The 15,578-nt window shown below is 35.1% G+C and overlaps 1 pseudogene; it reads right to left on the bottom strand.

The window, feature by feature from the left end:
- Nucleotides 1-3,548: 3,548 nt before the first annotated feature.
- On the bottom strand, nucleotides 3,549-13,997 carry LOC124633549 (annotated as a pseudogene).
- Nucleotides 13,998-15,578: the final 1,581 nt, after the last annotated feature.

Below are 15,578 nucleotides of genomic sequence, written 5' to 3'. Positions count from 1 at the left end.
GGGAGTGCCAATGGCATCCTGAGGGTGATTGGGGAGAGGCTGGATGGCGTTTTCCTGGAGTATTGGACCCGTATGCATACCTACGGGTCTGACGCTGCAGGAAAATACATGAATTAGTTGTAGGTTTTATTCTGTAATTTTGTTTTTGTTTTGTTTTGTTTTTTATTAAAAGTAAGTACTAGCATAGTTACGTAAGTTGTATCACTAACAAACTATGGAGCATGTCTCCGAAATAAACGTTTATTATTATTACTTAGTAATGTTAATCTTTATTGGAAGCTAACACTTCTTAAGTACAGAAGTTTTTTTTTTCTATTTCGAAAATGTGAAAGTAACTCTTTCTGTTTGATGTGCTTTCTTGCCAAAACTCCACAACCAATTTAAATAGAATTTAGAACTTAGATAGTCTAGAGCCTGAGAAAGGGCCTACTTTTTATCCAGGAGTGATAGTTTCTTAGGGGCACGAGTGGAGCCACGGACTACAGCTAGTGCACAACTTACAATACTTACAGTACTTCTTTTTGGCAATCCACGTACAGTCACAAATTTTCGCTCATAACACAGAATTGGGCAATACCTCACCTCCATCGATCGCTCACAGCTTACCAAGATCCGTCTCAGGTGGAACAGACGTCCAAACTTTGTACCCTTGTCAACTTGAAACTGTCATGTTTATTTTTATTCCTCTCCTTTGATGGGAAAAAAATATGTTTTGTGATTATATTTTTTGAAGGTATTTCGTGGTTTGGAGGTATTAGCGGTTCGTTTATTTTTTGGGAGGTAATTTTATTCGGGGATTTTGGTCGAATGGGCTTTATGTGTCCGATTGTGGCAGTGTGGTGATTGTATAAGCATCTTGATGAGGTGTACTTTTCGATGAGAGTATGAATTTGAAAGTTAAATCATATCAAATATAATATTATATTATCAAGCTTAAGAGTTTGGTTGTATGTTGGCTCGAACGCCTGAATCTCAGGAACTATTGGTCCGATTTGAAAACATATTTCAGTGTTAGGCTCATTTACTTACGAACTTACTTAACTTTTACATAGGTGAGTGATGTAATTTCCGCGAGATGCTAATGAAACCACAGGCAAAAGCTATCTATTTATAACCCACAAATAAACATGAATAGTTCATATCATTTATAATAACAAAAATATATCTCAAAGTCGTACCCTCATATAATCGCGTGATCATTAGTCGTAAGCTTAGGAGTGACGTCACACATTTTCATTAAGCCAACTGACCTTTGCGTGTTAATAAATCTAATAATCTCTAATGCCTTCTTGGCTAATGTTAATGAGCTCTCTTTGTATTGAGACTTATATGTGGATATAAATATTTATATAGTAGGCATAATGTGTTGCTGGAATATTTGATGTCTGTCTGTTATGGACCAAGTGATAAATTGGGCAGTATACATAATGCCCGGTCATTATGAAAAATGCCCATTATGAGAGCGCAATTTGATAATAATTATTTAAATAATCAAATTGACCGGGCACTATACATATTGCCCGTGACCTTTTGGGCAAAGTAATACAAACATATTTAATTTCAATTTTTTTTATTGTTATTGCCATTTAATTTAAAATAAACTAAGTATCAAACGCTATGCTAGGACAAGTAGTCCAATTAGGCAGGTCCAACTTCGAGAAAGAGGTCAACCGCCGAATCCAACTCGGCGGTTGACCTGGCCTAGTGGGCAAGGAACCAACCTCTCGAGTATGAGGGCGCGGGTTCGATTCCAGGTCAGGCAAGTACCAATACAACTTTTCTAAGTTTGTATGTACTTTCTAAGTATATCTTAGACACCAATGACTGTGTTTCGGATGGCACGTTAAACTGTAGGTCCCGGCTGTCATTGAACATCCTTGACAGTCGTTACGGGTAGTCAGAAGCCAGTAAGTCTGACACCAGTCTAACTAAGGGGTATCGGGTTGCCCGGGTAACTGGGTTGAGGAGGTCAGATAGGCAGTCGCTTCTTGTAAAGCACTGGTACTCAGCTGAATCCGGTTAGACTGGAAGCCGACCCCAACATAGTTGGGAAAAGGCTCGGAGGATGATGAGGTATGTGCCTCAAGACGAAAGTCTTCAACCAATGTGTGCTACCAGTGATGACTTACGGCACCGAAACCTGGTCTCTCACTATCGGCCTCATCTCAAAGCTCAAAGTCTCTCAACGACCCGGTTTCTCTACGTGATCGAATCCGAAATGAGGAGATCCGTAGACGAACTAAAGTCACCGATATAGCCCACCGGATTAGCAAGTTGAAGTGGCAATGGGCAGGCCATATTGCTCGCAGAGCAGATAGCCGTTGGGGTCGTAAAGTGCTGGAGTGGAGACCACGGACTAGCAAGCGCAGCTTAGGACGTCCACCAACGAGGTGGACAGACGACCTTATAAAGGTCGCCGGAAGACGCTGGATGCAGGTCGCCTCCAACAGGTATCTGTGGAGATCTAAGGGGGAGGCCTATGTTCAGCAGTGGACGTCCTATGCCTGAGATGATGAAATATCAAACCACTTAAATAATTAGCCTCATGATTTGGATTAATTATGAAGGACTTCTGCCTTAAAAATTTACTAGTTTTTGCATTTAAAAGTTAAGGAAAGTCATATTAAAAATATAACAAAAAATATTATTACAAAACAAAATAAACTAAAGTTTAAGCAATAGACTTATTATTTGGCATAATTAATATCTTCTCTTAATAAAAGTCAAATGAAAATATCACCGCGTAAAATATATAGTATTATATTAGCATTATTATAGCTTTTTTATCAAATTGCCCAACTGTCATGTAGCAATATAATAATGCCCGTGCAATGTGATAAATAATGAAGTTAAGATAGTTATTAATCATGTGGCCCGATAAAGCTAGACATTATTCATAATGCTCGGGCATTATTTATAATGCCCGAATTAATCACATGGTCCATAACATGTCTATTTCTAAGAAGGTTTTGACAGAATATGTATTCATTTCATTATTGATGATATAGTCTAGTTTACGTCAGTGGTTTCTCCTGCGTCTTGTGGGGTGTATGTATTCAGCAATTAGATAAAAAATAGTCTAAGGCCTTCCTTCGTCAAGCGTTGATTTTCCCTTACCAGAAGCATGATTTTTTTTGTCACTCTAAGGCCCTTTTCATCGACCACAAAAACCTCGTTTTTCGTAAAACATTTGTTAACTTTGAAAATTGATCCCAAAAATCCATCTATACTAATACATACATATTATAAAGAGGAAAACTTTATTTGTTCGTTTGTTTGGTTGTAATGGATAAACTCAAAAACTACTGGACCGATTTTAAATATTCTTTCACCATTAGAAAGCTATATTATCTGCGAGTAACATAGGCTATATTTTATCCCGATGCGGGCAGTAGCTCCCACGGGACACGGGTGAAACTGCAGGAAAACTGACGTTTATTTGTCGCTGAACTTGGGCTTAAGTTTTTTGTAGGCACTAATACAAAAAAAAACAAACACTTTTATTTCGTAGTACAATTGTAATTTAAAAAATTGTCCTAAAACAAAAAGTTTAAAACAAGATTGTAAAAAAAATGTATCCTAAAGAGTTTGAAGTCAAGCAGATAGGAGGGGGCTTCAGACTTCTTAGACACGGGAGAGGGAGCTGCCTCTTGTCTTTCAAACCAATCAGGTTCTGAAATACACAGTAATCTATTTAAAATTCTTGGAATTATTTATACATCTATACTTATATACTAAAGAGGGAATATTGATACATATTTAGTGGTAGGGCTACACTATCCTTGAATGAGATTGTATTTTTTCTAGCTACGGAAAGTGGTTGGCACGGGACGATGGTGTAACTGCGGGAAGCAGCTAGTTTATAATTACAAGTTTGATAAAAAATATTTTATAATACTGTCCAAGTAACCCATTTCCCAATCTTACGCATGCGTTATGAGGGAATGCCATGCACGGATATAGCAAGCTACAGATATTTCACCTCGAAAACGAAATGGCATGCGTCCAGTAAAAATATAGGAAAAACAAGTCATGCAATTTTTACTATAATATTCCTTTGAAATAAAAAATGGATTAAAATTAAGAAGCGCTTTCACACTAGCGAATTTCGCGGAATGTGCCGCGCGAAGAATACGCCTCAAAAAAACTGTCGCGCGATTTCAATTGTCAACGTTTGTACCATTATTTTTTGTCGCTCGTATACATTGACTAGTGTGAAAGCGCTTTAGTCAACTATGAGTAGATACCTACTACATAGTATAAAATATTTGGCTTCGTTACTCCAATATTAATTTATATGAGTAACCTTAATAACCAGTTCTGATTAGATCTTTGTAAATTGTGAAGCTAATTAAGAAAGTAATTTGTAATAACCACATTATTTACGAGCAAACTACTTAATTTTCTCGATCAGAATCTAGATTTTCGTTTAATTTACACGAAAACTAATTATTAAGGTCGTTACATTTCTACATTAGTTCCACTTTATGAAATCACTTACACGTTAATAAGATACATTTTTAGGGTGGGTTGCACCATTTATTTTGCATTTAACAATAATCAAACCATAACCAGCCGTCAAACTAACCGCCAATTTGGTCGAATTACCGTCTCATCGAGCTATGAGAGTGAAGTAATAGGGAGTGCACCTGTGTCTGCGCAAATGCTTGTGCACTATAATATGTCCTGCGCAGCTGGCCGAGAACAGATGACAATCGGCTAGGACGCTATTAATGTAATCAATAGTTTGTAGTAACATGGTGTAACCCACCCTTAAAATGTGGCAAAATAGAAAGGACCTTTGAAACTCACCTTAAATATAAACATTATTGGCCGTTCCCATTATAATATTGGAACCTCCTACGGCTAAATGGCTTTTCACCCGGCGGACCAAGTAAGAGTTGTAGTTGATATTGATCTAATTGGTTGCAGCAAGAAATACAGTTTAATTATACATATTGAATATACATAATATTCTTTAAGGAGAAAACAAACAAAATTAGCTAGAACGTGCTACATGCAAGAATAAGACACACAAACAAGACTGAAAAAAACATGCAAGAATAAAGGCAACATGGTAAGATACTATAAAGCTATATAAATATAAGTATATTAATTCCTTTATTTCGAGCCTGGACAGTAGATAATTTCTGTAAAGGATGAAAAATTATTAAAAGTTCACTTTTCCCCAAAAACTCATGCATAAGGGGTTTTTGAAGAATTCTCACCCACGTGTTCCTTTTCAATATCAAAGTTACTTTCCAATAGAGACTCCTCCTCGTCTGAAGATGTGTATGGCTCAGCGAATTCTCTGTTTCCTGAAGTAATTTGTATAGAACATAAGTAGCTAGCTCCTTACATAATAATACTCGCGTACAGGCCGATTATACCGGCCGATTGTACAGGCCGGGAACATCAGCTATCTACGCAGGACATTTTATAGAGCACAATCATTTGCAGACACAGGTGCACTCCCTATTCCCACACTCTCACAGCCTGATGGGTCGGTAATCCGCAGGACCGACATTTACCTCTTCTCCAAGTTGTATCACCAAAACTTCCACTCTAAATGGCTTTGGGAAAGTCTCTCAAATCCCACATAACATGATTTCAGCCCGTCACGGGAGTCGAACCCGACATCCCATGCGCAGCAGTCATGCTTTGCATACCCATTTTACAATTGGGATACTGACAGGACAATCATCTGCCTAGCCTTTTACCAACTGTTTTGGGGTCGGCTTCCAGTCTAACCGGATGCAGCTGAGCACCAGTGTTTTACAAGAAGCGACTGCCTATCTGACCTCAGCAACCCGGGTTCCCGGGCGACCCAATACCCCTAGGTAAGACTAGTTGTAGGTCTTACTGGCTTCTGATTACCCGAAGTGACTGCCAAAGATGTTCAATGACAGACGGGACCTACAGTTTATCGAGGCACAGGACAGGACATTAATGGGCAACTATATATAATATGGTTTACTTTGAATTTACCAGTAATACTTACTCTTGCTTGGATGTTCGATTGCCAATTCATTTTCTGGTATCGAACCCACACTCAACTTGGAATGATAAGGGTCTTCAATTCTTCTGTTTCCTGTAGTGATTGGGTGTCATAAAATAGGTTAATATTACACTAGTGACGTTAATTACAGACAATTAAGTATAGCAGTTAAGTTTTAACAAAACATTAAGGCCCGGTTGTTCGAACGTTACGGTAAAGTTAAAAATAAAATTTTACCAGAGTCAGTTTTGACCACGGTTAAAAAAAGTCGTCGGTTATCTTTGCAATCTGTTGCCCAAAAATATTTTACACGGCGGTTTAATTAGACCAGGGTTTTTTCAAAATATGATGTATGTACATATTAGGTAGATGTTGGTTATTTTAAATTTCAATATTTTATGAATTCTCTTGGGTTTTCACATCAATCGATATAGGTGTTACGGAAGGAAACTACTATTCTTCACTGAATAACTAGCCTTGACATAGCCGAGCTTCGAACAACCGGGCCTAACGGACAATTGACGTGCTACGTTAGCAAAAGTTTTGACTTTAGCACGTTTTTTTTTATACACAATGGGGAAAAATGCACATTCTTAATTTTGACGTTAGTGAAGGATTATTACATAAAATAATAAGAGCCCCCATGCACTGCAAACTTTTAGTCGGCCGATAGTATGATCGGGCTTAGAATTTAGTCTGAAGATTACAAAGATCAGATATCCGGCCTTTATCAGACTGAGTGATTTTTTTTATTGAATTTACGACAATCTTCAAAATAAACTATCATCAACCAACTGTCAGCCGATAGTTTGATTTACAGTGTGCGGAGGCGCTAAGGTTAGTTTTACAGTCACGCTAAACGCATATTCATAATTATTTTAAAACAAAATTGTCTTTGAATAATGTTGCCTGACGTCAGTGCGACTGTAAAACCAGACTTTACTGTCAGTTGCACAAAACTCCATTAAAGTTAAAGCTTCATTAAATCTATTGTTGACACTTTTTATTGACTTTGACAAAGAAAGAGTCAGCAATAGATTTAAGGAAGCTTTAACTTTAATGGAGCTTTGTGCAACTGACGGTAAATTTTTAAATAAAAATATTATATACCTCTTATGTAGTTGTAGATAGGCGATGGTATCATCCTATATCTATTTTGAAATCTGGATCTAGGTTCTTGTATGACGGGTATTTCTATAATGTATCCATGCCTTTCTGTAGCCTGGTCGTATGTTGACGCTCCTGAACTTTGAGTATATGGCAATACTAAAAAAAGTCAATGTTTTTTTATACAAGAAATAGTCATAGAGTATGACTTAGATAGTGAATGTTTAGAATGTGGAATTAACGTCTTCACATTTTTTTAAATATATTTTATTGCATGAGGCTTGTGCACTGTTGCGATATGTCGGCCTCGTAAAGTTTGACAAAAAAAATATAAAAATGTTAATATAATCTACATAGGTAATACATACTTAAGTATATTTTACAAATTAAATTTTAAAACAAAATTGAATCAAGAAATACTAAAAAAAACATCGGTAGCTCGATCCCTATCGGTGATTTTTTGTGATATAATTAAATGGAATAATATGATTAATGAATTACCAGCTCTTTTATATGGTCTGTCAATACTTAGGGTCGCCGGGACCTTCGATTTAATGATACTCCATGTTGATTTGAAAGCCTCCTGCAAACAAAAGTGCAAAAGTTACATAGTATAAATTTAGACAATAGGTACACAAATATTTTAACTCCTATTTTATTGGGAATACAAATTATAGCAGGCAACCTGTGTATAACTTTTTAAATTTTTAAGATTGGTGCGTTGACAGATACGTAAAATACCTAAGTCTTACATTCTTTTTCAAACCAAACCATAATGTAAAGAAAACATATAGGTACTAACAAAATACGGAATTAAGAACAATAAAAATATTTACATTATTAAAACTTCCAAAATTATAAAAAATGATAACATCAAGGTGCAAACAAAAATTGAACAAAGAAAATTATCTTACCTCCGAATTAGTAACAGAATCACAAAACACAGAATTATAATTATTAAAGAACATTAAAGTTAATTGCACATTAAGGAATTGCATATATCTGTTCATTGTGGTGACAAACTGTGAATGACTTAAAGACCGGACAATCTTAAACTTGTTACGTTTCAATATTAAGTTTAAAAACAAACATATGAAAGAGGAAGTTACATACTTCCTTATTTATTAATTGTCTTTATTTTGTATGTAAACTGTATTTACTGGGGAAAATAAAAGTTTGTTTGTGTTACTAAAAAGATTCTTAAAAGTTTTTCAACTATGTTTTGGTATTACATTAATTGAATAGTTCGCGAAAATAATTGGAATTAATATTTCAATTAAATTGAAGTAAAATATCTATGTATCTTCAGAGGCAGCCAGGGATATGGGATTGTTCGAAAGAGTTTCCGCGACCCCGGTACATAAAGGGCTTAAGAAAGACACTGACCATCAGTCAGTAAGAGTCTGACATTCCCTCACGCTGCACTCACAGCGGGATGATGGCTTTCGATAAAAAAGAGACTGCATACTTGATAAATAATTTAAATTTTATCAGTTGTACAATAAGTTTCTACACACAATTCTTAGTTACACAAAACGTCCACTGCTTGACAAAGGCCTCCCTAAACACATCCTATCACACAACACAGGGGTATTAACCCATACTTACACTAAATTCGGCTACTGATATAGACAGAAGAATTTCCTGTAGACATTTATCAGTCTTTAGGAGTCGCAAGAGTCATGAGTCTAAGATAACGATAGCTCTAGGCGTTAACGTTCCAAAATGTCCAACAAATATTTTTTGGTTCCTCATTCTCATTTATTCGTTTATTGTTGTTACTATTTTATGGCTGGGCCATACAACCTTCAATTTTGATAATTAGATGATGAATTTTTAAATATTTTTTTAATTTATTTATTACTTCCAAGAAGAGTTATGTTTTATTAACCTTCTTACATAATATATTATATACATACTTACGAAGTGAAAAAAAAAATACAAATTATAAAACAAATTTTACATACCAATTAAATGGCGAACATATTATTTACTATTAAGAATGTGATCAATAAAACAACTAAAAGATTTCCAAATTTTTATATCTTAAGACAATTAACAAATTTATTGTTTTAACCTAAATGTAATATTTATTAAATATACAATAGTGGAACAAACGTCTCTTCAGTCTGATAATCATTAATATAATATCTATCAGTTTCTGGCTTAGGCGTTTGTAAAAATATGATATCCGGGTCTCGATCTGTAAACAATGAAATAATTCAATATTCAATTGTGTAAAGAAATTATATGGGCTTATATAAAAATTTATCCCTACTAATATCATAAATGCGAAAGTAACTCTGTCTGTCTGTTACGCTTTCACGTCTAAACCATTGAACTGATTTCAATAAAATTTGGTTCAGAGATAGAGTTGACCTTGAAATATATAGGATTTTGAAGAGTTCTCTTGGAAACGCGATATAACCGAACTTGAAGCGGGCGAAACCGCGGGCGGAGGCTAGTACTTCTACAATAAAGAGGAAACCTTTTTTTGCTTCTTAATTTGTACCCTGAAGGCTCCGCAACTACTAAACTGATTTGAAAATTCTTTCATTGTCATACAGCTACACTCTTCTCGAATAACACAGGCTATATTTTATCCCTGTGCCGGCAGTAGTTCCCACGTGACTCGGGCAAAACCATGGGAAGTCGGCTAGTAATTAACATAGGGAGATGGGTGATACCCAGAGAACGAATTTTTGACGACAATGTTTTCTTTTTTTTGCTATAATAACAATTACCTATTGAGACTTAAAATTAGTTTTATCTTTATTAAATAACTTACTTATACTATAAGAGATGATTACGCATTTATTTCGACCTAAGTGCACAAAAAGTTTTTTTTTTTATAGTTTTGCTTTAAAAATAGAGTCTAGCATTGCGAAAAGACTCTTTGGACACTAAAAAGAAAACAATAATTAAATGTTAATATTAAATCTTATTAAAATTACATGAGGATAAAAGATTTGATCAATTATTATTTGTTGTTATTATTTAGAGACATATAATATAAATATATTCTATGTTTAACTTACTCATATCTGAAAACAATGAAGATACATTATAAAAAATAATATTAATAATTAAACGAATCTATAAATTTAAATATTCAAATAACGTCATATAATTTGTACACTGTTATGTACCTACCTAAAAAGTATGTTAAGAAAGCATAGTAAGAGTGTAGGTACTCAAATTGTTTTTTGGGAATTCTGCCCCTTAAATCTACTAAATACCGTAAGTACAACCTACCTGAAAAAATATATTAGAAAATTATTTTTTTTATTAATTTTGCACGCTTCAAAACATTAAGATACTTTTAAAACACGCTTAGGTACACATGTTAATGCTAGGAATGCCATTTTTAAGTACCTTTGGATTCTATCTCACTTTTTCTTATAATTTAAAATTAATTATTTTTGTATTACCTAGTAGCAAAATATTATTTATCGTATAATAGACCGTCTGAAACTATGAGACCATGATTAGGTGTCACTTTTCTAATGCATTATAATTACCAATAAATCAATTTTTCTTATTGTCCGGGTTCTGTGTGTGTACGCACATTTAATAAACTATTAAATAAAAAAATAAAAAATTATGCACAGATCCCTTCTTCCAAAGTCTGCACACAAAGACGCACACTGAAAATGGGGGTTGTAACACTACAACCTGTAGGACCTGTAGGAGACAGGTAGATGACCGCAGCATCCATTACTTACCATCAAATCTGTTCTTCTTGTTCACAACATAATGTGCGTTCTGCATCCTCCTCCAATCTCCGAAAGTCCTGAAACTTGGTGACGTTATTAACGGAATGGTCACCCGAGGACCTTCCGTACTGATTCTCAAAAATTTGAAAGGCTGTGTAGTGGGGGGCGGTTCTGTCCTTTCAGTTGCCTGAGTCGGTAATGTTTTCAATCCTGAAAATTTTGGCATGTGTTAATTTATAAAGAGTGGTAAAGGCCCATGCATCCTCCGAGCCTTTTTCCCAACTATGTTAGGGGTCGGCTTCCAGTCTAACGGGATTCAGCTGAGTACCAGTGCTTTACAAGAAGCGACTGCCTATCTGACCTCCTCAACCCAGGCCCAGGGGTAAAGGCCCATGATTAGGAGGTACAATTTTCATTGAAGATTACATCTACTGTTTCAAACATACATGTTGATGAAGCTTATCGATTGTAGAACAATATTTATTAACTGGAACGTAAATACGACAGCCAAACACGGAGAAACTCGTCTTAAAAAGATGGTCAACCATTCACGAACCGACCGCATACTTGAGAGGTTGGTGCTTTGCCCACTAGGCTACCAAAAACACGACGAATATTACTACATTGATATTGATACTTATATTGATACTTCAATACATAGTTTAAAACAAAGTCACTTTTTCTGTCCCTATATCCATTTTCACGCTTAAATCTTCTAACTTCTGTTTTTTTTTATCAGATAGAGTGTTTCAAGAGGAAGTTTTGTGTTTCATAACACCTATTAAATAGTGGGAAATAGTACATCCTCCGAGCCTTTTCCCAACTATGTTGGGGTCGGCTTCCAGTCTAACCGGATTCAGCTGAGTACCAGTGATTTACAAGAAGCGACTGCCTATCTGACCTCCTCAGCCCAGTTACCCGGGCAACCCGATACCCCTTGGTTAGACTAGTGTTAGGCTTACTGGCTTCTGACTACCAGTAACGACTGCCAAGGATGTGGGGCGGGTCGCTAGTAAAATATATATTTTATTGACTTACTTCCTCTTTTCCCCAGACGGACTATCCTGTGAGGTCTGTGGATAGCATCAGTTATAGATGTCCAAGCCGTGCTGAATGCTTTCTGCAAAGACGCGAGCGCATCACATAAAGCGTCCCAAGCCCTTCTAAAGAAATCCTTACAAAAAACAACATTATCTGTAGCGCATTAGAGTTCAAAATTGCATACATACAATGTAGTAGATTTTCAGAGTTTAGTTATGATAATAATTGAATGGATTTGTAGATTAGAATGTGTAAATGAGATTGATTTGCTCAAGCAAAGTTTAATATAACATTGGACTGACTTATTATCTTCAGCATACTATTTTATGCCATTATTTCACAGTCAAAATAATGTAAACAGATTATTTTATATTTATAATAAAAAATAAAAATAAAATAATGTAAGATAAAAAAATACTCACTTAAAACTTCCCAGTTTAGTTCACACACGCCAATCAAAACAGAACTTTATTCCGTCGTAATACAGTCGTATTTGTTTATAAAAATTCAAACTCACAACAGATTATTCCATAGCTGTCCAACGCCTGGAATGATAGTATTGTCAAACTCTTTCTGTTTTTATTCAGAAAGATTAGCTTCCAAATTGTAGGTTTTTTGAAGCCTTAGGGCCCAGAATCCACTAAAGCGTAGCGGAGAAGTTTTTCAACAACCAAAAGAATTCCGAAATTCAAACATCTTCAAAATTGAATAGGCTAAAAATAATTTGACCCTACCTTCATTTAAGAGCATACATACACTAACACATACTCGTACTCGTACAACTGTTGTTTCTCATATTTTTGTCTGTATGTATCTGAGTTGCTAATTCTTAATAAATAAATATTTTCTCCGCCCACTCAGTAGGATCTCCTGAGCGAAGACATACAAAATTGTTTTATTGCTTTCTTAAACCTTTAAAAAAAAAAATCTGAATAAATTGAATTGTAAGAATATAACACCTGTTTACTTCTTTTTAGCAATCGATACGACCCAGAAGATACAGCGTGGGCTGACCCCGACTAGATACACGGTCGATCTGGCCAAGGCCGCCGGGAAGCAGTGGATGCGGGTTGCTGAAGATCGAGCAACGTAGCGAACCTTGGGGGAGGCCTTTGTCTAGCAGTAGACGTCTTTCGTATGACACGACAACGATATTTCAGAGCTAAAGAAGACTACATTGAACTATAAGAATAATGGTATGTTTAACATATTTTATTGATTGAATTTATTTATTTTAAATTACCTATATCGCATGTTTAAAAACTTCTCCACTCTGCTTCGCTTTTGTGGAGTCTGGGCTGATTACCCGAATTTGTTACAAGCTAGAATAAATATTATTTAGTTCATCATAAATAATTATTGTAGCTAATTACCTACTATAAAAGTAAGGTTTCGTTTTCTTCCGTGTCCCAAAACTGGATAGAAAACTTTATTTCAGTTTCATGGTAACTAACCCATTAAGGTTACAGATATAAATGACTATTGCACTTTTTGTAGTAAAAGTGATATCAAGATTACGCCCAAGATAAGAGATTTCTTTGATCTGGTTATGGATAAATTAATTGCAATTAGCTGTGTTAAAAAGGACAATAGATAAAGATCCAAAGCAAAGCCATATGAGTAAACAATATATTATGTATATTATGCCAACATACATAAAAAAAACCCTTAAAAATATTTATTTTAACAGATAACTTGGAGGTACGGTCAGTGTCAAAAGTAGCTGAACAAATCAAAATTTTGCTAAACTGTCTACCAAGGAAAAGGGTCTTAATTTCGTAACGACATAAACGCCAAAATTTACTCAACATAATTTACTCAAAAATAGTAGATAAATACTCTGGGAAGTTATTAACGATACGGTGTTTAGCAGGTTTGAAAAATAAGATTTCTTCATCTACTTTTGTAGGTGATTGTACTAAGTCTATCTACATTTTAGTGACATTTACCACACAGTTTGATTAGAAAAAGGTGCAGTTTTCACACAAAAGTACTTACGGCGACTTCACTGGGTAGATTGGTCAGGAAATCTTTGAAACCACCATAACTTTTGTCCACTAAACACAGTAGGATTAAGGAAATAGTCATGAACAGCCTCATTGCACAGTTCCGTCCATAGACTAGACACCACTCGACACGACGTATCAATGAACAATGAACAATGTGACTCTGTTCAAATTATATTAGAAACACTTTCTTTACTATGTCCCGTGTCGTTGTGTGCGTTTTTCTGTGCCTGTGTGGGTGAATGTTTTGATGAATGGCGAATTAGGAATGGAAGGAAGGTTCTAGTTTGTTAAATATTGTATTGTAATTTTGAATGGACAAAAATTTTACTGCGGGGAGAGATTCCCGCGTGGAACCGCGGGGTACAAGTATAACAATCATACCAACAAATTAAATGAGTTGATTTTTGTACATATTACAATAGCTTTTGTTTGATATGTTAGCAAAGATATGCATGAATACAACTATCAGATTGACACGACAATGATAGAAATCACAAAACTGATACACATTCGCCTTAGTATGACAAAAAGTATATTCCTAGTATGCCCATGATTTTTCCGCGACGCGTATCTGCCAGTGAAATCAGATACAAACGACATGCCATCAGAGATTTCTCTCGCAACGACTTTCCTCTTTCGATTTAGGACGAAAAAATGGAACTGTATGAAAAAACGTACCTTTTGCTCAGAAACACAAGGAAAACGAGCTATTATTAAGAGAACCCTTTAAATCATGCTGCATGTATGTCAAATCTTACGTTTTTATCTCCCTCTTGTTTTATATGAACGAGCGAAAAAGGGGTCATCTATCAATTTTTATCTTTATGTAAAACACGTATTTTTTGTGTTACTTCATAACTTCGTGAAGAACATTATAATAATGTCTTACATTCATTGCAATAACGGTAACATATTTTTTTAAAGCTTTTTAACCGACTTTTACTGACTGTGTGAGAGGAGGCCTGTGCCCAGCAGTGGGAGGATAAGAAGGCTATAACAGAACAGAACCGACTTACCAAAAAATTAGGAGGTTTTCAATCCGACCACGATTTTTCGTTAAATATGTAATATTTCAAAAGCAATGGAAAAAAGAATGTGAAACCAATATTTCCTCCCTTGCATTGTTTTTTGCCATTCATCAACTTATATAATTTTATTCACTTGATATTTGAAATTTTATAACTAGCAATTATCAAAATCACCTTTCAAAAGTCTTGCCAAGACTCTTGATCACAAATCTAGCAGAACAAATGACACTATTACAGAGTTGTATGATCAGGAAATCTTTCTTAACATTAAACAATTTAGTTCTCAAAACAGATAGATTGTGCTTCGAGATAATTGTATACATAGAATTGTGACAATGATGCACGTGCATCGTTCATGTTATACTTTGAAAATATTGCACGCAGATGTCAAGAGCAAGTGGTCATAATATTTACATTTTCTCTTACACTCCTACACAGTAAAACGGAACGCAAAGGAAGCTATTGACTACCTAAAGCTCACTTTTAAAAATATGATAAACCTCTTTTTTTAAAGAAAAAACACTTCTTATGATGAGTTTTGAACCATCCATTTAAGACTTCTCAAACAATTGATTCTCTATTTAAACCAGACTGGAAAAACCCCATTCCGTGGCAAAATCAAGTTGTCATTTAACCAACCTATTACGTAAACGTCATCATCATCATCAATTTAAGAGCC

This window comes from Helicoverpa zea, chromosome 9 (assembly GCF_022581195.2).
Source record: "Helicoverpa zea isolate HzStark_Cry1AcR chromosome 9, ilHelZeax1.1, whole genome shotgun sequence".
NCBI classification, from domain to species: Eukaryota; Metazoa; Arthropoda; class Insecta; order Lepidoptera; family Noctuidae; genus Helicoverpa; species Helicoverpa zea.
This window is presented reverse-complemented; position numbering and strand designations above follow the sequence as displayed.